This window comes from Chiloscyllium punctatum, chromosome 41 (assembly GCF_047496795.1).
Source record: "Chiloscyllium punctatum isolate Juve2018m chromosome 41, sChiPun1.3, whole genome shotgun sequence".
Classification (NCBI taxonomy): domain Eukaryota; kingdom Metazoa; phylum Chordata; class Chondrichthyes; order Orectolobiformes; family Hemiscylliidae; genus Chiloscyllium; species Chiloscyllium punctatum.
Window position 1 is genome coordinate 46,390,402 of NC_092779.1, and position 24,754 is coordinate 46,415,155.

The window sequence follows — 24,754 nt, forward strand, 5'->3', positions numbered from 1 at the left end:
ATGTGACTTCACCCCTCATTGGCCTCAGGAGACACAGTAAATTGGGGAGAGCTCTCCTGTCCAATATTGAGGGGTCATGTAAAAGACTACAGATGGACAATAAATAGTCATGAAGGAGGTTGTAAAAGAACATTAAGGATATAAAGGCACATATTCGACAGAGCAGAACTCAACCAGATGTTACAAAAGAAACAATTAGAGTTGTCAGTCTCCTGGCTATGGCAGCAGCTGGAGCTTCGGTGGTGATGAGATGGCTTCAGCCGAGGTAGTGATCTGTGTCCAGCCCACGGCAGTGAGGACTGCTTCAGTGTGCTTCCTGTTGCAGCCTCAGGGACAGCTCTGATGGCATCCCACAGCCACTTAAGAAACCAAGAAGGCACGGATGGAACAAAAAGTGTAACTTGCCCTCACTTTGTGTGAATTATTTTCTTTTATAAGTTATGCAATTAAAATGGCATCGGATTATGACAACTTATATACATTTCACTGTATTTTCATAAATACAAGTAACAATAAATTACTGTATACTATTTACCTTTATTACACCACTCTTAACACAGTAAAAAATGCCCCAATGTACTTCATTGGAGTACCATAAAACTAAATACACAGAAAGAGATTTTAGTGTGGGTAACTAAAAGGAGTTAAGGAGAAGAAACAAAATATTGCGAATGCTGATAATTTGAAACAAAAACAGGAAGTTCTATAGAAAAATAGTCTTATTGGACTCATTAACTCTCTCTCTCTTCACAGATGCTGCCTGACCTCTTGGTTTCTCCAGCAATTTTTGTTTTTTGTTTGTGATAAGTTTAAAGCAGCAATCCAATGGGTAAAAAACAGAGGGAAAGCACAAAAGAGAGTTTTGTGGTAGAGTAGGATTTCCAGAGATTTTATTGGTTAGGAAATGGCAGGTAGTGTTATCGCGGACTCAACTTTCAACTGACTTAGAGTGGACATTCTAAATCATCCATGGAGGTGTCGGGATGGGCCGAAAGAGACAATGGATACTCAGGGAGACGTCCAAGAGATATCCATGAATTATGAGGGATCCAGGAAGGCAATGTCAAAGGTATTCTTAGGATTCAGGGTTGGGGTTTCAAGTAAATAAATGAGATCAGAGATAAGACTGAATGGGTATTAGATCACATTTGAAAATGGTCATGCAGGGACAGGGCATATGAAGCACATGTGTCTAGGTTAGAGTGGTGCTGGAAAAGCACAGCAGGTCAGGCAGCGTCCAAGGAGTGACCTGCTGCGCTTTTCCAGCACCACTCTAATCTAGACTCTGGTTGCCAGCATCTGCAGTCCTTGCTTTTACCATATGAAGCACATGCCCTGCAAAATGGCCACATAAAATTTGAGCTGGCATCATAGAATCATACAGCACAGAAACAGGCCCTTCGGCCCAACTAGTCCATGCTGACCAGATTTCCTAAACCAAACTAAACCCTTTTAGCTCCATTTGGCCCTATATCCCTCTAAACTATCCATGTATCTCCCCAAAACTCTTTGAGATGTCTGGCAGCTCATTCCACATACCAGGGAAGACTCATGCAATTATGTATCAAGAAATAACAGGGAATGTGTAGCTCAGAAGACTAGAAAAGATTTTAAAATATTTGGTTGGAGGATTCGAGCTATAGGAAGAGGTTGAACAGGCTGGGGCTGTTTCCCTCTGGAGCATCGGAGACTGAGGGGTGACCTTATAGAGGTTTATAAAATCATGAGGGACATGGATAGGATAAATAGACAAAGTTTTTTCCCTGGGGCCGGGGAGTCCAGAACTAGAGGGCATAGGTTTAGGGTGAGAGGGGAAAGATATAAAAGAGACCTAAGGGGCAACTTTGTCACACAGAGGGTGGTACGTGTGTGGAATGGGCTGCCAGAGGAAGTGGGGAGGCTGGTACAATTGCAACATTTAAAAGGCATCTGGTTGGGTATATGAATAGGAAGGGTTTGGAGGGATATGGGCCGGGTGCTGGCAGGTGGGACTAGATTGTGTTGTGATATCTGGTCTGCATGGACGGGTTGGACCAAAGGGTCTGTTTCAGGGCTGTACATCTCTATGACTCTATGAGCCTAGAAACTGGAACTCAATGTCAGTTTTATGTCATTTTACAAGGGTCATTTTCAAGGAAATCAGAGGATACCAGACAGCTTTGACCTTTCTGGTTCTGGCAGGTATTACAGCCACATCAGTACCGAGGAAGTGAACTTAATTCATGACAAATGTGCATCCCACCAACTTTTCAAATGGTGGGAAAATCCCACAACATCCTCTGCAACACAAATCATTAAAATTAAATCCAAATTGATTATTTTATTTTCTGTTGAAAGGCCTGGATGACACAACATCAGCATTAAGTATAAATAACTGAACTGAACAAAGTTATTGTATAACTATATAATTTAAGGTGTCAACTTTAATTGACATTATACAAAAGATCTACAAGATCTGTAGACTTCAGAAATGAGACAACATGAGATAATCCAGAGAAAGTATATTCCTGTCAGGGTGAAAGGGAAGGGTGGTAGGTATAGGGAATGCTGGATGACTAAAGAAATTGAGGGTTTGGTTGAGAAAAAGAAGGAAGCATTTGTCAGGTATAGACAGAATAGATTGTGTGAATCCTTAGAAGTGTATAAAGGCAGTAGGAGTATACTTAAGAGGGAAATCAGGAGGGCAAAAAGGGGACATGAGATAGCTTTGGCAAATAGAATTAAGGAGAATCCAAAGGGGTTTTACAAATATATTAAGGACAAAAGGGTAACTGGGGAGAGAATAGGGCCCCTCAAAGATCAGCAAGGCGATTTGTGTGTGGAGCCACAGAAAATGGGGGAGATACTAAATGAATATTTTGCATCAGTATTTACTGTGGAAAAGGATATGGAAGATATAGACTGTAGGGAAATAGATGGTGACAACTTGCAAAATGTCCAGATTACAGAGGAAGTGGATAGATCCCCAGGACCTGATCAGGTGTACCCGAGAACTTTGTGGGAAGCTAAAGAAGTGATTGCTGGGCCTCTTGCTGAAATATTTGTATCATCGATAGTGACAGGTGAGGTGCCGGAAGACTGGAGGTTGGCAAACATGGTGCCACTGTTTAAGAAGGGCGGTAAAGACAAACCAGGGAACTATAGACCAGTGAGCCTGACCTCGGTGGTGGGCAAGTTGTTGGAGGGAATCCTGAGGAACAGGATGTACATGTATTTGGAAAGGCAAGGACTGATTCGGGATAGTCAACATAGCTTTGTGCATGGGAAATCATATCTCACAAATTTGATTGAGTTTTTTGAAGAAGTAACAAAGAGGATTGATGAGGGCAGAGCAGTGGACGTGATCGATATGGACTTCAGTAAGGTGTTCAATGAGGTTCCCCATGGGAGACTGATTAGCAAGGTTAGATCTCGTGGAATACAGGGAGAACTAGCCATTTGGATACAGAACTGGCTCAAAGGTAGAAGACAGAGGGTGGTGGTGGAGGGTTGTTTTTCAGACTGGAGGCCCGTGACCAGTGGTGTGCCACAAGGATCGGTGCTGGGCCCTCTACTTTTTGTCATTTACATAAATGATTTGGATGCGAGCATAAGAGGTACAGTCAGTAAGTTTGCAGATGACACCAAAATTGGAGGTGTAGTGGACAGTGAACAGGGTTACCTCAGATTACAACAGGATCTGGACCAGATGGGCCAATGGGCTGAGAAGTGGCAGATGGAGTTTAATTCAGATAAATGCGAGGTACTGCATTTTGGGAAAGCAAATCTTAGCAGGATTTATACACTTAATGGTAAGGTCCTAGGGAGTGTTGCTGAACAAAGAGACCTTGGAGTGCAGGTTCATAGCTCCTTGAAAGTGGAGTCGCAGGTAGATAGGATAGTGAAGATGGCATTTGGTATGCTTTCCTTTATTGGTCAGAGTATTGAGTTGGGAGGTCATTTTCCGGCTGTACACGACATTGGTTAGGCCACTGTTGGAATATTGTGTGCAATTCTGGTCTCCTTCCTATCGGAAAGATGTTGTGAAACTTGAAAGGGTTCAGAAAAGATTTACAAGGATGTGGCCAGGGTTGGGGGATCTGAGCTACAGGGAGAGGTTGAACAGGCTGGGGCTGTTTTCCCTGGAGCGTCGGAGGCTGAGGGGTGGCACGGTGGCACAGTGGTTAGCACTGCTGCTTCACAGCGCCAGAGACCTGGGTTCAATTCCCGCCTCAGGCGACTGACTGTGTGGAGTTTGCACGTTCTCCCTGTGTCTGCGTGGGTTTCCTCCGGGTGCTCCGGTTTCCTCCCACGGTCCAAAGATGTGCAGGTCAGGTGAATTGGCCATACTAAATTGCCCATAGTGTTAGGTATGGGGTAAATGTAGGGGTATGGGTGGGTTGCGTTTCGGCGGGGCGGTGTGGACTTGTTGGGCCGAAGGGCCTGTTTCCACACTGTAAATAATCTAACCTAATCTTATGGAGGTTTACAAAATTATGAGGGGCATGGTTAGGATAAATAGACAAAGTCTTTTCCCTGGGGTCGGGGAGTCCAGAACTAGAGGGCATAGGTTTAGGGTGAGAGGGGAAAGATATAAAAGAGGCCTAAGGGGCAACTTTTTCACACAGAGGATGGTACGTGTATGGAATGAGCTGCCAGAGGATGTGGTGGAGGCTGGTACAATTGCAACATTTAAGAGGCATTTGGATGGGAATATGAATAGGAAGGGTTTGGAGGGATATGGGCCGGGTGTTGGCAGGTGGGACCAGATTGGGTTGGGATATCTGGTCAGGATAGGAGGAGAGAAAGCCAAAAAGGCAATACCTTTCCCAGAATCAGATGAGATTGCTGAGGAGGGCAGGGTAGAGAGGAGCTGGCTGGAGTGCTGCAGAAGTTCAGTTACCTCACTTCATTTGTCACGTTAAAAATTTCCAAAAGGTGACACCGTCCTCACACCTGGACTGCCTGCAGTCCCAGTATTTACAATGCAGAAACTTTCCCAGCTCCTCTTTACCTAAAGTCACTGCATCATGTTTTAAGACCATAAGACATAAGAGTGGAAGTAAGGCCATTCGGCCCATCGAGTCCACTCCACCATTTAATCATGGCTGGTGGGCATTTCAACTCCACTTACCCCGTATCTTTTAATTCCTTGCAAGATCAAGAAATGATCAATCTCTGCTTTGATAACGTCCCAGTCTCCACTGCACTCCATGGCAATGAATTCCTTGGGCCACCACACTCTGGCTGAAGAAATGTCTCCTCATTTCCCTTCTAAATTGACCCCCTCTCGTACTAAGGCTCTTCCCACAGGTCCTAGTCTCCCCGCCTAACGGAAACAAATTCCCAGCGTTTACCCTTTTAAGCCATACATTATCTTGTAAGGCCATGCATTATCATTTAGTTACCTATTTCTCTTTCTACTCTTGCTCACAGTCTGCACTTTGTACTCTCATCATTATTGCAACCATCACTTCCCCAACAATTCACTCCTTGCACACAATACCCAGCGTACTCACCCTAGGCAGCTCCATTATATTGTGAATCACAATATACCTCACAAAACTGTCTCAAAGACATTTCCTCCTTGCAAGAGAAATTTGTGCGACGGGAAGCTGAGCCCATCTCAAACCCACTACCCCACAGAAGAAAATATACTAGTTATCCCAAGCAGGGGAGATTCTTAACTGAGGTAAGTTGGCAATGTTGGAGACAAGTCATATAGGGTTCTTCCAACCTTATTCTCTTCTTCTTAGCTTGCTTATGTCTTAACTGACACACTTTGCATGACAAATCTCTGTTCCTCTGTCACACTAAAAAGACTTTCTGTCATTTCAGGCGCTGAAATTATCAAATCCCCATGTAAGTGTAAAAGGAGACAGCAGGTATATCTGAAAATGCAGTGACTTTTGATCCAGCCAGAATAACCTCAGCTCAGAGAATTGCTCTACAGGTAGTCAGAGTATAGGTTAGAGGAAGGGCATTTGCATTTTGAATTCAATAGTGCAAGTGTGCGCGGAAATAAAACACTACAAAGCAGCTAGCTCACTCAAGGATGGAAAGATGTATTAGTTTGGCTGCTGTGAACTCACACAAAGACTTCGAGACACTAGGCAACATAATCAATTTGATGCACTTTTAGCAGGAAATGCTAGGTGTGCTGAGCAGTCTGTGAGGAGTTTCTGTTTTATAATGTTGACCACTGAGGAAACTACCTTCCAGCACTCAGACCAACATGGGCCTGTTATATAGCTATTTAGAGCTATGAGAGAAATTGAATTGGTTAGGACTATCGTTCCCCAGAGTTTAGAAAAATGAGGGGGGGGGGGGGGGGGGGAGCAGTGGGATCTCACAGAAACCTATAAAAAGCTAACAAGACAATACAAGGTACAATTGCAGAAAGGAAGTTTCTGATGGCCAGGGAGTACAGAACCACAGGTCACAGTCTGAGGATACAGGTTAGGCCATTTAAGACAGATGGGGAAGAGATTTCTTCTACGTGGAATTCTCTGCCACAGAACTGGTTGGGGTTAAAGCATTGAATGTTTTCAAGAAGAAATTGGATATAGTGCTCAGCACTAAACTGATTTGGAGCGAAAGTGGAAACAGGGTACTGAGTTGGATGATCAGTCATGATCATATGGAATGGTGAAACAGGCTTGCAGGGCTGAATGGCCGATTCCTACTTGTATTTTCTATGTTTCTATGATCCTTTCAGTGGAACAGTTTGGAACACTACTCATATTGCAAGTGAAGTATTGCAACACAACAATTTCGTGTGAGAGTTCTACAGCAAGTGTGCAACATTTACAATGGTCTGGCACAAGCTCAGGCAGTCTATATAGGTATCCAGTCTAATAATGACAGTTGGTGCTTTTTCACGTGTGAGGTCAGGCCTAAAATGACCAAAGCCCAATCAAATTTCTATGTTTAATCTTGGAAAGGAAACTACACAGGAATAGTGAGTAATTCCGAAGATAATTGTTGGGGGAATCCTCAAAGGGGCAAGAAAGGTTCCAGCCAAATCTCCAGGAAAAGGGTAACTTGGAGAGGAAGTTATAGAGGGATGTCCAGAGTTTTTTAAGTCATAGAGAAGTACAGCACGGAAAGAGACCCTTCAGTCCATCTCATCCATGCCGACCAGATATTCTAACCTGATCTAGTCCCACTTGCCAGAACTTGGCCCATATCCCTCTAAATCCTACCTTTTCATATGCCCATCTTTTAAATGTAATTGTACCAGCCTCCATCACTTCCTCTGGCAGCTCATTCCATACAAGCACCACCCTCTGCATGAAAAAGTTGCCCTTAGGTCCCTTTTAAATTTTTCCACTCTCACCCTGTAGTTCTGCACTCCCCACCCCAGGGAAAAGAGCTTGTCTATTTTCCCTACCCATGCCCCTCATGATTTTATAAAACTTTATAAAGTTACCCTCAGCCTCTGATGCTCCAAGGAAAACAGCTCCAGCCTATTCAATCTCTCCCTTTAGCTCAAACCCTCCAACCCTGGTAACATCTCCTTGTAAATCTTTTCTGAACCCTTTCAAGTTTCACAAATCCTTCTGATAGGAAAGAGACCAGAATTGTGCACAATATTCCAAAAGTGGCCTAACCAATGACCTGTACAGCCGCAACATGACTTCCCAACTCCTGTACTCAGTACTCTGACCAATAAAGGAAAGCATACCAAAAACCTTCTTCACTATCCGATCTACCTGCGACTCCACTTTCAAGGTGCTATGAACTTGCACTCCACAGTCTCTTTGTTCAGCAACACTCCCCAGTACCTTTTCATTAAGTGTATAAGTCCTGCCCTGATTTGCCTTTCCAAAATGCAGCACCTCACATTTATCTGAATTAAACTCCATCTGCCATTCCTCTGCCCATTGACCCATTTGATCAAGATCCCATTGTACTCTGAGGTTAAGATGAAATCTCAGCTCCTGTTCCACAGAAGTTATTTGAATGTTCAGACATATTGCTGAAATAAGAAAATGAAATATGAATCTTTCATGGAGTTCAGATGAACTGGAAGCTGATTAACGGTCTTGATACAGAGGCACATTTCATCAGTCATGATTCTTATTTTATGTTATTACGCACATCATTGAACATGCAAGAAACACATTCGATTATATTCTGCATGCTACAACAGCTGATCCAGAGAGAAAGAGAGCAGGTGAGAGCTTGCAAATCCTGGCCTTTGAAATTAACTGATGCAAAGCCAAAGTTTTATGCTTTCATTTCCTGTTGGATGTGCCGTATTATTCACTGAGTAGCTTCATGAATATGTAGCTCCAGGTGGCTATGGAAACTGATGGAAGCTTAGCAAAGTAGCCAACCTAAATGGATGACGTTCCAGCCATGAACAATAACTTGCTTCTGAATCAGGAGAGATCTCTATAAAGAGCTGTTTGAAAGGAACTGTCAGCTATGTATGTTATTTAATTGAATGTATAAAGTTTAACAGTACAACAAAAAACCCTGTTAGCACAGCCTTCATTTGGAGGTTCAATTCAATTGAGTTGATGCAAATCATTGATCTAGAACTGAGATATTCTATTAATTTTTTTATGAACTATTAAACCAAGTCATCACTGTGTTTAAGTGAATTGATAACCAGCCCCTGTGCAGTGCTCTTTCTTGGCTCATTCAGATACACACATTGCAACTATGTACTGAAACCATAGTACATTTAAAGGAGCTCAATTTCACAAAAAGGCAGTGAGCAAGTCTGACATCAGTATTGTTGGAGAGAATCCTGAGGGACAGGATTTAGATGTATTTGGAAAGGCAAGGACTGATTCGGGATAGTCAACATGGCTTTGTGCGTGGGAAATCATGTCTCACAAACTTGATTGAGTTTTTTGAAGAAGTAACAAAGAGGATTGATGAGGGCAGAGCGGTGGACGTGTTCTATATGGACTTGAGTAAGGCATTCAACAAGGTTCCCCATGGAAGACTGATTAGCAAGATTAGATCTCATGGAATACAGGGAGAGCTGCCATTTGAATACAGAACTCACTCCAAGGTAAATGGTGGTGGAGGGTTGTTTTTCAGATTGGAGACCTGTGACCAGTGGAGTGCCACAAGGATCGGTGCTGGACCCACTACTTTTCATCATTTATATAAATAATTTGGATGTGAGCATAAGTGGTACCATTAGTAAGTTTACAGATGACACCAAAATTGGAGGTGTAGTGGACAGCGAAGAAGGTTACCTCAGATGACAACAGGATCTGGATCAGATGGGGCAATGGGCTGAGGACTGACAGATGGAGCTTAATTTAGATAAATGTAAGGTGTTGCATTTTGGAAAAGCAAATTAGGGCAGGATTTATATACTTAATGGTAAGGTCCTAGGGAGTGTTGCTGAACAAGATACCTTGGACTATAGGCTCATAGTCCCTTGAAAGTGGAGTCACAGGGTAGATAGGATAGTGAGAAGGCATTGAGTATTAGTCAGTGCATCAAGTATAGGAGTTGTGAGGTCATGTTGCGGCTGTACAGGTTAGGCCACTATTACAATACTAAATGCAATTCTGATCTCCCTACTATAGGAAGGATGTTGGAATTGAAACATGAAAGGGTTCATAAAAGATTTACAAGGAAGTTGCCAGGGTTAGTAGGTTTCCGCAATAGGGCAAAACTGAATAGACTGGGACTATTTTCCCTGGCGTGTTGGAGGCTGAGGGATGACCTTGTAGAGGTTTATAAAATCATGAGGGGCACAGACAGGATAAATGGACAAGGGCCTTTCCCTGGGATGAGGAACTGGATGGCTCAGGTTCCAGGTGAGAGGGGAAAGATTTAAAAGGGACCTAAGGGGCAACCTTTTCACACAGAGGGTGAAGCGTGTATGGACTGAGCTGCCAGAGGAAGTGGTGGAGGCTGGTACAATTGCAACATTTAAAAGGCATCTGCATAGGTATATGAATAGGAAGGGGTTAGTGGGATGGGCCAAATGCTGGCAAATGAGCCTAGATTTATTTCGGATATCTGGTCTTCATGGAGGAGTTGGACCGAAGGATCTGTTTCTGTGCTGCACATCTTTATGACTCTAAGTTTGAATTACGTCACTCCAATTTGTACATTTAAGTGAACATCAATAAAAATCCACATCTCCAGGAAATTAGTTTCTCTATATATGATGAAGAACTTAGGACTTCAGTTCTGAAGAAAAGGACGATCCGGAAACATTAATTATTTGTTCTCACTTTAGATGCTGACTGATTTGTTGTGTTTCCCAGCTTCCTCTGTGTTTACTACGCCCTTATTATTTTACAAGGATGTACACTAAAATGGGGGATGTGGGGCAGATTCTTTTGTATATGCTGTGAAATTATAGTCTTGTGTCTAAGAAATGAGTGTCTTGTTACATGTAGCACAAGATGATGATTTTGCCCCGAGTGATTGTTTACATAATAACAAGTGGCTTAAAGCATTTTAAATTTTGACTCATAATATGTTGATAACATGCCAAAAGAAATATTTCTATGGACCTCTGGGAATATTGTGTATCTAAACAGAACTGGATATTTTTTCTCATGTGGTTTACCATCTCCTCTCTGAAAGTATATTTATCATCGATAAGACTTGAGGCAGGAGGACGATAATAAATTTAACCTCTGTTTAGGTGGTTGCTGCATTATCAAAATTCAAGAAGCTTGACAATATCCATTGTGTAGAGTAGCTTATTTAATCAGAACTACAGTCACTAAGCTCAATAATTATTCTCTCAATCGTCAGTGATAATATACATGACCTAATTAATCCACTTGAGTGATAGAACTAACCTACTTCCACAAGTTCCATCTCTGATGACCTCCACCACTGAATGGCCAAGCGCAACAGTCATTTAGAAACATCCACAGCTCCAAGTCTCAAATCACCTTAATGCGGACATTTATTACTGCTGTTTTAGCAGTGCAGGTCAATATCAAGGAGCTTCCCAGCTGAAACTATTGTAGGACACCATTAGCATGTTAAGGAGCATTCCCACCAACATTGGCAGCACAAGTAATCGTGGACAAGAAATGCAGCATTGCCAACAATGCCTACATCCGGAAAAAACAAAAAAGACAATATCACCTACAGCTTTGAAACTTTAAAATGTAATTATATGAATTTTTCAGTGTAGTTTTATGAAGCAGGTACAATTGTAGCTATCATAAAAGTGGAAAGTGGTGCCACTTATGGCATTGAGGCTGACAGCTCTGTATCTAATAACTACGCCTTTATTTGTATATAGTAGAGAGTACAGAGTGAGCAATAGGGGTCCTTCCATTTTGATCATGACATCCACTGTGTGGCAGCATGGTGGCTCAGTGCTTAGCACTGCTGCCTCACATCACCAGTTTCGATTCCAGTCTTGGGCGACTGTCTGTGTGGAGTTTGCACATTCTCCCCATGTCTGCATGAGTCCCCTCCGGGTGCTCAGGTTTCCTCCCACCGTCCGAAGATGTGCAGGTTAAGTGAATTGGCCGTGTTAAAAAATGCCCATAGTATTCACAAATGTGTAGGTTAGGTGCATTAGTCAGGGGCAAAGTAGGGGAATGGGTCTGGGTGGGTTGCTTGTTGTGGGTTGAAGGGCCTGTTTCCACAATGTAGGGATTCTAAGATTTATTGCAGAAAGAACTGTGTCCGTCACAATATAATGCACAGATAATTAAATGCATGCTGCAATCCGGATGCTGCCAGACTTTTCCCAGCATTCTCAGTGTTTGTTTCAGATTTTCAGCCTCCACAATATTTATATGGATGTGAATTCTGGTCCACCATTTGGGTAACTCAAAAAGTGTAATGAGAATCTTGTCTTTTCTGCAAAATCTCAGACCAGTTTTGTTTTGTCCCTAGTTACTGCATGCTGTAAATGTACAAAGATCAGAATATAATGCCCTCCCTTGGTGGATTTAGTAAATGGGGGGGGACATTTTATAAGGCAGGATGGGGTGGGTAGACACACTATTGCATAAAATGTCGCATCATATTTGAAAGTGAGTCAATTAAATTTGAAGGTACCATGTTAAATTTGAACAAAGGAAATTATAAAGATATGACAGCAAATTGATTAAGTTAGTTTAGGAAAATACATTAAAAGGTATGATGATACACAGGCAATGCGTCATTACATAGTTTATAGGAATATACATTACTGACTAATATAGGAAGTTAAGGGTGGTAATAGATGTTAAAGAAATAGTCTATAAAGTTGCCAAAATGGTGTTAAGGATTGGAAGGATTTTAGAATTACAAAGGAAGACTAAGAAACTGATAAAGAAAGAAAGAATAGAAATTAATGTAAATGTGCAAAAATATATAAATGAACTGTAAAAGTTACTATAGGCACATAAAAAGGAAGCATTTATCGAAGACAAATGTGAGTCCATTAAATGCTGTCAGGATAATTTGTAATGAAGGATAAAGAACTAACATAGAAGCTAAATGATTACATTGCCTCAGCCTTCACTGAAGAAGAAATGAGAAATATCCCAGAACTAGTGCCAAAGGACTAAGGAGAATGAAAAATCAAAGGGAATGAATAGTACTAAGAAGGTTGTGTTGGAGAAGTTAATGGGGCGGATGGCTAATAAGTTCCAGGCTCTTAGATTCTGTATCTCACTGTTTTGAAATTGATAGCTATGGATATTTTGAATACATTGATGATCATCATTTAACATTCCCGAATTTCAGGAAAGGTTCTTGAAGACTGGGCAGTAGCAAATTATCATCTAACTATTTAAAGAGAGGAGTCAGAAAACAGGGAACTACAGATCTTTTAGTGTTCTATTAGTGGTAGATAAAATTCTCCAAAGTATTATAAAGGATATATGGGCACATTCATGCCAATAATTTGGATGTGGGAACTGGATGCAATAACTTGAAGTTCACAAACAACACAAAGCTAGATGGCAATATGTGCTGGGAGGAAGATGCAAAGTAGCTTCAAGAAGATTTGGACAGGCTCAGTGAGTGGGCGAGGATATGGCAGTTGAAGCGTAACATGGGAAAATGTGAATTTATCCAACTCTGTAGGAAGGAATGATGTGCAGAGTGTTTCTTAAATGATAGGTTAGAAAGTGTGTCAGGGCAAAGCAACCTAGATGTCCTTGCCAATAACTCAGCGAGGTGCAGACAGCAATTAGGAAGTTGAATGATATGTTAGCCTTTATCACCATGGGATTTGAATACAGGAGTAGTAAAGTCATACTTCAATCATATAGATGCTTGGTTAAACTGCACTTAGAGTACTGTGTGTAGTTTTGATCTTCTTGCCTATAGAAGAACATTATTGCTATAGACTGAGTGCAATGAAGGATCACTAGACTTGTTCCTGGGATGGCAGGACTATCCTATGACAAGAGATTGGCAACAGGACCTGTGTTCTCTAGAGTTTGGAAGAATGAAAGTTGATCTCAGTGAGTCCTAAAAGAAAACTTAAAGCAGTAACAGGGTATATGAAGGTAAGATGTTTCACCTGATTGGGGAGTCTAGAGCTAGAGGACACAAATTTCAAAGTGAGATGGGAGCCATTTAGGAGTGAATGAGGAGAAGTTGTTTGACTCAGATGGTTGTGAATCTTGAGAACTCTCTACCCCTCCCCCAAGAGGGCTGTGGAAGTTTAGTCTTTGAATATGTTTCAAGTAGAGATTGAAAAATTACTAAATCCCGGTGACATAAAGGGATTTGGAGATTGTCTGGAAAAGAGGCATTGAGGTGGGTGATCGGTCATGGTCTTATTTAATGGAGGAGCAACCTTAATGAATGGCCCATTTGTGTTTAACATCACTACCTTCATATGTTTCCATGATCACGATTTGGGAGTAAGGCCCTAGAATAGTCTACCTGCTCTGCCAAAAGAGGACATTCAATGGTGGGAAGCAAATCCCATTGCTAAAACATCCCTAAGGCTTGTTCAAGAGACCCATCATTGAGAAAGGGCCATGGCCACTGAGAGGCATTCACTTGTCCTTGCTGCCGATACTCTTTGCCCTTTCTTTGACATTTGTACAGCAATGCTTCACACTATCATTCGCCTAGTGTGGCTGGGTCTATTGCTGATCCTAGACCTTGGATCAGTGTATTAACAGCAGTAGCAGTCACCAACACACAAGAAATGAAGAGCTGCCAGTCTCTGAATGGTCAGTAGCTCCCAGTTGGTTGCACTACTGCCCTCAGAGTTCTAGATTGTGGGAAGGGCCCACCACTCCCTAGGTAACTACCTGATTAGTACATAATTTGGTGGGCCTTCCTGAAAAGAACTGGCATTGAACTGTTGGCTGCTCTTCAGCTGTGGAACAACACCCCTTTCACATCCATTAAATACCACCAAAAGAAGAAAAATCTAACATTTTATTTTCAAACAGCCAAACCTCACATCAGAGTAAGAAACTACTGTTTTATTCAGTAACATGAAGCATTAACCAATGCCATTGTATAAACATACAACACCTAATTTTCATGAGTATTGACCCTCCTTTTCACTCAGTAAGGTCAATAATTAAAGCAAAGAAATGAGTAACTTATATAGCAGCTTTAAGATCATAAAACATCCCAAGTTGCATTACTAAATCAAAGCTTAATAACAAGCCACATGAGGAGATGTTAGGGGAGCAAAAGCTTACTCAAAGAGATGTGGTTTGAGGAAAATCTTAATGGCCGAAGGAGTATTTAATTTTTTTTTTCTTTTTTTTCTTTTTTTTATGGTGTGTGTGTGCAGGTGTGAGACACAGTGAAAGACACAAAGTGCACGAATCTTTATTCAATTTCCACCACCAGGAAGATAGGAAAAACACCCGAGTGGCCAGTGACAAGCACTGCCCTTCAAATCACAGGGCAATGCTGTGTGATCAAAACAGTGAAGGGGAGGGTAGGGATCAAATCAAAATAGAGTTGGAGGGAGAAATGATGCACTCCACTCCCTGCGGCGCCCACCTCTCCCTGAACGACTCCAGGGTGTCGGTGGACACCGCGTGCTCCTTCTCCAAGGACACCCGGGCTCTAACGTAACCCCGGAAGAGGGGCAGGCAGTCGGCCCTAACGACCCCCTCCACGGCCCGCTGCCTGGACCTGTTGATGGCCAGTTTGGCCAGGCCCAGGAGCAGACCCATGAGGAGGTCCTCGGACCTGCCCTCCCTCCTCCGTACCGGGTGCCCGAAGATCAGGAGCGTGGGACTGAAGTGCAGCCAGAAACAGAGGATAAGGTCTTTAAGAAAATCAAAAAGGGAGTGCAAATGCCCACACCCAATATATACATGGTCCACGGACTCCACAGCGCCACAGAACAAGCAGTTGGGCTGGGAGTCCGTGAACCACCGCAATCTGCGGTTGCAGGGGACTGCTGCGTGCAGCACCCTCCACCCCAGATCCCCGAGAGAAAGGGGGAGGACTCCCGCGTAGAGAGCCCTCCACTGGGGATCCCCACCGCCTGGTGGCAAATGGGCACGCCAAGGCGTGTCCGGACGGTGGATGAGGGAGAAGAGGTGGACGGTGTGCAGCAGCAGTCGATACAGGGCCTTCCTTTTTATATCCCTGAAAGGGACAAAATTAAAATTCCGGAGGCGGCTCAGGTTGTGGGGCACAGGCTCCCGCGGGAAGTACGGGACCTTGGGGCCAATGTGAAATTCCGTCCGGGCCGGGGTGAGCGCGGACGGGATCCCACCGCACACCTGAGCGTCCTCCAACCGGTGCACTACGTCGGGTCCGAGCACCGCCGTTTTAAGGCGTCGGATGGCGGTGGCCACGTACCGGACGTCTACCGCTGCCCTGCTAGCTATGTCCTGCGGCAGCGTCCAGCCCAGGCCCCCGGCACCCAGCACGTCCCCAACCCTGGTCGTCCTCGCCGCCACGGCCCTCCCCTCCGACAGCCACTCGAACCCGCGAGTACGGAGGTGCGGATTCCTGAGCAACGGCTCCCTGACGACAGCCGCTACTCCAGCCGGAGGGTAGGCGTGACGCGATTCGACCATGTTCCAGACAGTGATCAGGTCCTGGTAAAAGACAGGCAGCACCTTGAGGGAGACCTCCAAACCGTCACGGTCGACGAACAGGAGCTGCGTGTCGTAGTTGAGGTTACGCACCTGGCGGAAAAAATACGTCGCCAGGGCGCACCACCTAGGAGGAGGCTCGACGTAAAGGTATCGCCGCAAGGTCTGAAGGCGGAACGTCGCGACCTGGGTGCGGACGCACACCAGCGACTGACCGCCCTCCTCGATAGGGAGACTCAGAACCTGCGCGGCGACCCAGTGCATCTTTTTGTCCCAGAAGAAGTCGACCAACGTTCTCTGGATGTCAGCGACAAAGCCAGGAGGAGGGACCAAAGTGACCAGCCGGTACCACAGCATGGCGGCCACCAGCTGGTTTATGACCAGCACTCGACTCCTGTAAGATAGCACTCGGAGCAGTCCTGTCCAGCGGCCTAGGCGAGCCGAGACTTTGGCCTCCAGCTCCTGCCAGTTGGCCGGCCAGGATTCCTCAGCCGGGCTGAGGTAGACCCCCAGGTAGAGGAGATGGGTGGTACTCCAGCTGAACCCCCGTAACTCCTCCAGCAGAGAGTCCACCCGCCACGGACCGACCAGTAGTCCGGAACACTTGGCCCAGTTGATCCTGGCGGAAGACGCCGCCGAGTACACGGCCTGGCACTCGCGCATCCTCCCCAGGTCAGCCGGATCGGTGAAAGTGAGGAGCACGTCGTCGGCGTAGGCCGAGAGGACCACCCCCGTGCCCGCGCCGCGCAGAACCAGCCCCGACAACCTCCTCCGCAAGAGGCGCAGGAAAGGCTCCACGCACAGGGAATACAGCTGGCCGGACAGGGGGCAGCCTTGACGCACTCCTCTCCCGAAGCGAAGGGGCGCCGTCAGGGACCCGTTAACTTTAACCAGACACTCTGCGGCGGCGTACAAAAGTCGGATCCGGGCGACGAACCGCGTCCCGAACCCGAATGCCCGCAGACTCCCGAGCAGGTACTCGTGATCGACCCTGTCGAACGCCTTCTCCTGGTCGAGAGACAGGAAGGCGCTCGGCAGACCAGCCCGTCGACAGAAATGGATCAGGTCCCGGACCAGGTGGACGTTGTCGTGTATCCTCCGGCCCGGGACCGTGTAGGACTGGTCCGGGTGAATCATGTGGGCCAGCACGAAAGCCAGGCGAGAAGACAACACCCTGGCGAAGATTTTGTAGTCCGTGCTGAGGAGGGAGACCGGACGCCAGTTCTTCAAAGAATTTATTTTAAACAAATTGTTCATGAATTAGTTCATTGGTTAAGATGCCAAATTGATACTTAGAAATCAATTGTTACAACACTGCCATATATTATTTAATGGACTTACCATGCTCCTAGGAACTCAGATGAAATGTATTAAACTTACACTTCTAAAGTGGCCCTTTAAGTCTCCAGTGTCATCCACAAGCTTAAGTAATCAAGCAAATGTAGAAGGATCAGTGAACCAGACTAATCAATCAAACACAGAACAATTAAACAATTGGACACTACAGTAAGGAACTAAAGTTTAATTATGAAGGGAATTCTAGAGGTTAGAGCCTACATGACTGAAGACACAGTCATCATTTGCAGATCTATGCAAACTAAAGATGTGTAAGTAGTCAAATTTGGAGGAGTACTTCATTCTTGGAGGGTTGTGGGGCTTGAGTTTTTAGATACTGGAAAGGATGATGTCCTAGAAGAATTTGAAAACCAGGATGAAAATTTTACAAGTGAATTATTATTTGACATAAGGCTAATATGGCCCTGGAAGCACAACAATGAATGGGATTTAATGGGACATGGGTGATCAGTGGTAGCATTTTGGATGACTTACAACTTATAGCACAAGATGGAGGCTGGTCAAGAGAACAATTAATAATTACCATTGTTCATGATTGTGTATGTCACAACAGTAAGTGGTTCACATCCCTGCATGGTACAGCAGTCATAAAGACTGAAAGTCATTTGTTGATGCATTTTCCTCCTTTTGCATTACTTTCTGCTTCCGTTCAGGCGTAAAGACATTCCAGATGGTGATAATTACACTTGCTACCAATCTGTGAATGCTGAATATTTGAATTCATTATTCCTGAACATACTGCATCAAAACTTCAGCTGCAGTTTAGCTGAAGAAGTGAAAATCTTCTTAATCTGAGAGTCATAGAGTCATAGAGATGTACAGTGCAGAAACAGACCCTTCTGTCCAATCTGTCTATGCCGACCAGATATACCAACCCAATCTAGTCCCACCTGCCAGCACCCAGCCCATATCCCTCCAAAACCTTCCTATTCATATACCCATCCAGATGCCTTTTAAATGTTGCAATTGTACCAGCCTCCACCACTTCTTCTGGCAGCCCATTCAATACATGTACCATTCTCTGCATGAAAAGGTTGCCCCTTAGGTCCCTTTTATACTTTCTCCTCTACCCTAAACCTATGCCCTCTAGTTCTGGACTCCCCCACCCCAGGAAAGAGACTTTGTCTATTTATTCTATCCATGCCCCTCATAATTTTATGAGCATCTATAAGGTTACCCCTCAGCATCCAACCCTCCAAAGAAACCAGCTCCAGCCTTTTCAACCTCTCCCTAAAGCTCAAATTCTCCAATCTTTGTAAATCTTTTCTGAACTCTTTCATGTCTCACAACATCCTTCAGATAGGAAGGAGACCAGAATTGCGCACAATATTCCAAAAGCGGCCTAACCAACGTCCTGTACAGCCATGACATGATCTCCCAATACTCCGACAATAAAGGAGAGCATACCAAATGCCATCTTCACTATCCTAGTTACCTGCAACTCCACTTTCAAGGAGCTATGAACCTGCACTCCAAGGTCTCTTTGTTCAGCAACATTCCCTAGGACCTTACCATTAAGTGAATAAGTCCTGCTAAGATTTGCTTTCCCAAAATGCAGCACCTCACATTTATCTAAATTAAACTCCATCTTCCACTTCTCAGCCCATTGGCCCATCTGGTCCAGATCGTGTTGTAATCTGAAGTAACCTTCTTCGCTGTCAACTACACCTCCAATTTTGATGTCATCTGCAAACGTACCAACTGTAACTTTTATGTTCACATCCAAATCATTTATATAAATGACAAAAAGCTGTGGACCCAACACCAATCCTTGTGGCACTCCATTGGTCACAGGCCTCCAGTCTGAAAAACACACCTCTACCACTACCCTCTGTCTTCTACCTTTGAGACAGTTCTGTATCCAAATGGCTAGTTCTCTTGGTATTCCATGAGATCTAACCTTGCTAGTCAGTCTCCCATGGGGAACCTTGTCAAAAGCCTTACTGACATCCATATTGGTCACGTCCACTGCTCTGCCCTCATCAATCCTCTTTGTTACTTCTTCAAAAACTCAAGCAAGTTTGTGAGACATGATTTCCCACGCACAAAGCCATGTTGACTATCACAAATCAGTCCTTGCCTTTCCTAATACATGTACATCCTGTCCCTCAGGATTCCCTCCAACAACTTGCCCACCGCCAACATTAGGCTCACTGGTCTATAGTTCATGGCTTTTCCTTACTACCTTTCTTAAATAGTGGCACCACGTTTGCCAACCTCCAGTCCTCAGGCACCTCACATGTGAATATCCATGATACAAATATCTCAGTAAGAGGCGCAACAATCACTTCCCTAGCTTCCCACAGAGCTCTAGGGTACACCTGAACAGGTCCTGGGGATTTGTCCACTTTTATGCATTTCAAGACATCCAGCACTTGCTCCTTTGCAATGTGGACATTTTGCAAGATGTCACCATGTATTTCCCTACAGTCTATAACTTCCATGTCTTTTTCCACAGTTAATACTGATGCAAAATACTTGTTTACTATCTCCCCCATTTTCTGCGGCTCCACACAAAGGCCGCCTTGCTGATCTTTGAGGGGCCCTATTCTCTCCCTAGTTACCCTTTTGTCCTTAATGCATTTGTGGAATTCCTTTGGATTCCACTTAACCCTATTTGCCAAAGCTATTTCATGACACCTTTTTGCCCTCCTGATTTCCCTCTTACATATACTCCTACTGCCTTTATACTCTTCTGAGGATTCATTCGATCTATCCTGTCTGTACCTGACATATGCTTCTTTCTTTTTCTTAACCAAACCCTCAATTTTTTTTAGTCACCAAGCATTCCCTATACCCACCGGCCTTTCCTTTCATCCTAACAGGAATATACTTTATCTGGATTTAGTAATTGCTCAAAATAGGTGAGAATAAATCAGCAGCCACTATATACCTCCAGCAATGTTGTTTCTCCCTCCTGTGGTATTTAAAGGCAGGCTGCCAATTCACTTGCACCTGCGACATAAACAAGATCAATTTCACTTTACTTATAGTTGTATGGAAACACCCACAATCCTCAGAATATTCTGTTCCACAGCCAGTGAGCTCGGCAAACAAAACAGACAATCTATCAACAGCAGTGCCCCATCAAAAAATGATTTGACTAAGTAATTTTTGATGGCATGGGTTGAGGTTTAAATCTTGGCTCGGACATTAAAAAAAGGTTCCTCTCATGTTAAAATATCATAGTTATAGTCCAACAGGTTTATTTGGAAGCACTAGCTTTCGGTGCGCTGCTCCTTTGTCACTTGGACTATAACCTGGTGTTGTGTGATTTTTAATTTTGTACACCCCAGTCCAACACAGGCATCTCCAAATCATTCCTCTCATGTATTTATATGAAAAAATATAGATGAGGCCTTAATTTAACATCTTATCTTAAAGGCAACACAGCACTGCATAAAAAAACCAACCTAGATCATATACTCCAGCCTTAGAGTGGGAATTAAACTCATCATTGATAAACTAGTCTGACAAGTTATTTGAATTACATGCAGGAATGAGATTGCTGTGGCTGAATATATCCCAGAAGAATACGATCAAAAGAACTACAGAAAAGCCACATTGACCTGGGTCACCTTCATGGAGATTTATGATTTGGAAGCTCTCCTTCCAAAGACCCACACTGTTCCCGCTGAAGACAAAATGAACAAACAGAACATCAGAAATAAAACTACAGAAGATGGAGCCAGCCAGGGTGAGTGAGCTCAATTGTTTAAAGGGAACTATTGATCCTTCATAATTCCATATGAAGCTTCAAGTGATTTGTGGTTTGAGTATGATTCTTGGATGCTATTTGGTTGTCTCTTGAGGTAACTGTGGCCTGGTATATTAGGAAGGTTCCCTCAACCAAAGAGAGTGACTGCAGTCTGACTCTGGCAAACGAATCTGATTTGACACATGACAGGAGATGTGGGCGAGTGGCCCATGTTAGTTTTATGGGCCCTGTGGCAGACTGTCCACTCTCCTCGGGACTCAACGCTAACTCAAGGTTTACTTTCAGTAATCGTCTGACAGAAGCCTTTCCAGTTCCTTACAAAAATGGCAAAGACCTATTTATGTCAACCCACTTATTGAAATGCTTAAATTCTTAGTTTTTACTGCTTGCACAATCTTCTCAAACAGCACAGTCTTACTGAAGTTTAGATAAACAACATCTCCAGTTTCCAATAACTCCTCAATTTAGAATGGCCCGTCAAAAGTCAACTTATCTAAAGCAAGCTACACTGATTTGTCCTGATAATTTCATACATTTCTAGGCATTTGTACACTAGCCTGTAATTTTCTTTTGTAATCATTAGAGACCCCTCTGCACTAATATTTCCAGCACCATCATATCACCACTCAACCCTCATCACCAAACAAGTACGCACATTTTGCCCCAAAATGACCACTTATTCTGACAGTACTTTATGTTTTTCAGTCCCCACACATGGGTCTTTTATGTTCCACTCTCCATATGACTGAAAACTTCCTGAACCTCACCAGTTTGACCTGCAAAGGAAACACAGCCCTATATTTGCCTGTATTATAACAACACGGTTGAAGGATAAAACTTCCCTGCTTGTGAAACATTACAAGTTGTCCTGAGAATATAATGGGAACAAATTAATTCAGGAGGAGGATGTAGTTGCATAGTGGTACGATCACTTGCCTAGTAATCCAGCACCCCAAACAAATGTTCCCGAGACACGAATTAAAATCCCAATTCAAACTTAAATTCAATAAAAAGCCAATCCAATAGCAACCACGTAACCACTGTTAATTGTTGTGAAAGCCCATCTGGTTAACTACACCCTTTAAGAAAGAAAATCTGCTATCCAAACTACCTGGCCTGGCTTATGTGTGGTTCAGTACCAATAGCAACACCTTTTAAATTAGGAACAGGAAATAAGTGCAGGCCTAACCAGCAAGGCCCACAGCCCATGAACCAATGAAAGAAAAGGCTTTTCTTCCTTTTCCTTATATATATATATAAAGTATTGCCAATATCTACTCAAATCGGATTTGCCCCATCTGGTCGCTAAAGAAAATTTTATACCAACAGTGACAGACATTTCCCACTGTATTAAATTCATATTAGAATATGCAAAGTCAATTTAAAAGGTACATAACTGTTCTGGATCCAATTTTCAGCTTGCTGAAGAAAGGAACAATCAAACTGCCATTGAGTAGCTTTTGTAGTATCTTTAAAGCTTGAATTGAAAACATTAAATATATACAGCTGTTCCACTAATCATCCCCAAAGAAACTCCCATAATTGCTGCTGATATTCTTACTGTTGAAGTGTCGTCGGTTGGGTCTGCTCCTCCAAGGCCTGTGCCTAAGCCACTGTAAGCGATGAGACACATCCATGTTTTTAGGGAATAATGTAACTCACAGTATAAAAGGTAACCAGTTGTTCCAAGAACACCATGTGCTGTGTTGAAGTTGGTGCAGATAGTTTTGAAATCCACTTAAAATCGAACACAAGTTCGTACTTGCTAGATACGTTCAACATGTTTAACAGCAGTGACACTAAATATTCATTTCCCCTGGCTTGTATTTTATCTCAATGTTTTATGCATGAGGGCAGGACGTAATTTCTTCCATCAGTACTCCATAATTAGCCCTGTTACCAACATCACTGAGAACCACCATTTGCTATGACTCAATTCTGCAGCATGGAAGGGACGTGAAATGTGATCTAAGTTGGATGTGTGTGCATACAAAAGGTGCAACACAAAGTCACCTTTCATCTTTATTCTCATGCCATCAATAGTTTAAAACTATACACAGCTATTTACTTGTAGCAGCTAGAGAAGCTGGAATTGTTCTGGAATGGGAACAGTTACTGAAAAAATTAATAGAGAAATTCAAAGTTCTGAAGGGTCTTGAAAGAGTAAATAAAGAGGAAACAATTTCTCTGGCAGGAGGGTTGGTAACCAATACATAGAAATTTAAGGCAATTGTTAAAAAAAACCTGAAACATTAGTTGTTCCGATCTGGGATGCACTGCCCGAAAGGGTAATCGAAGCATATTCAATAGTAATTTTCAAAAAGGAATTGGGTAAATATTTGAAAGAGAAGAATTTGAAGTGTTGTAAGGCAAAGAAAGAAGTGAATTTATTAGATAGCTTTTTCAAAGAACTGAGACAAACAAAATGGATTACTTCTGTGCTTATACAATTCCATGATTCTGTGGTTTACTATGTGGATTGAATAACTATAACTTAAGATACAGCTAGTGACAGAGTGGTACTGATGGTGAGGGTGATTTTATAGGAAGTGAGATGTCCTACCTCACTGTTTGACATACTAAATACAGTAGATGGGAGAAGGTGGTAAACCAACCTTTCACAAGACAATTAATTCGGAGTCCCATGCTTATATTTTGTGGGAGTGGGTTTAAATTCAGCTGTGGCAGATAGCTTAATAAAAATCTGGAATTAAAAGCTAGTGTTATGGTGACCATGTAACCATTGTTAATTGTCACAAAACTCTATCTGATTTCCTGATATCCTTTAAGGAAGGAAATTTGCCATCTCACCCCAGTCTGGCCTACATGTGAGTTAGACACACAGCAATGTGGTTCACGCTGAACTGGCTTCTGAAATGGCCTAACAAATCACTCAGTTGTACTGAACCATTACAGAATCTAAACAAAGGAATGAAACTTGACCAACCACACAACCAAATGCCAACAAAGATATCAGAAACAATAACAGCAAACACAGCTGTGTCCGTCATGCTAAGTCTTCCTCATAAACATCTGGGAACTGGGTCTCCCAGGCTAATTACATTATGGCCAGATTCAGTCATATTCATGGATTGATGGCTTACAAATAATGTTGAAGACACCACCATCACTATCTCTGGATATGTCTTGTTCCATTGAAAGGACAGACCGACTAGAGTTGGCGGCACAGTGGTATACAGTCAGGAGGGAGTTAACCTGGGCGTTTTCTTTATTGTCACCAATAAAGCCTTATGGCATCAGATTCTGTGTGGGAAATCATGTCTCACAAACGTAATTGAGTTTTTTGAGGAAGTAACAAACAGGATTGATGAGGGCAGAGTGGTAGATGTGATCTATATGGACTTCAGTAAGGCGTTCGACAAGGTTCCCCATGGGAGACTGGTAAGCAAGCTTAGATCTCACAGAATACAGTGAGAACTAGCCATTTGGATACAGAACTGGCTCAAAGGAAGAAGATGGAGAGTGGTGGTGAGGGTTGTTTTTCTGACTGGAGGCCTGTGACCAGTGGAATACCACAAGGTTCGGTGCTGGGTCCTCTACTTTTTGTCATTTACATAAATGATTTGGATGCGAGCCTAAGAGGTACAGTTAGTAAGTTTGCAGATGACCACCAAAATTGGAGGTGTAGTGGACAGCGAAGAGGGTTACCTCAGACTACAACAGGATCTGGACCAGATGGGCCAATGGGCTGAGA

General features: G+C 43.3%; 1 protein-coding gene across 2 annotated transcripts in view; it reads right to left on the bottom strand.

The window, feature by feature from the left end:
• Window positions 1-22,619, bottom strand: part of ripor2 (RHO family interacting cell polarization regulator 2) — a 259,207-nt gene extending 236,588 nt beyond the window's left edge. For both annotated transcript variants that reach the window (XM_072560835.1, XM_072560830.1), the window contains exon 1: window positions 22,601-22,619. The gene's annotated coding sequence lies outside the window, so the exon portion shown is untranslated. The remainder of the gene's footprint in view (window positions 1-22,600) is intronic.
• Between the last annotated feature and the right edge of the window lie 2,135 nt (window positions 22,620-24,754).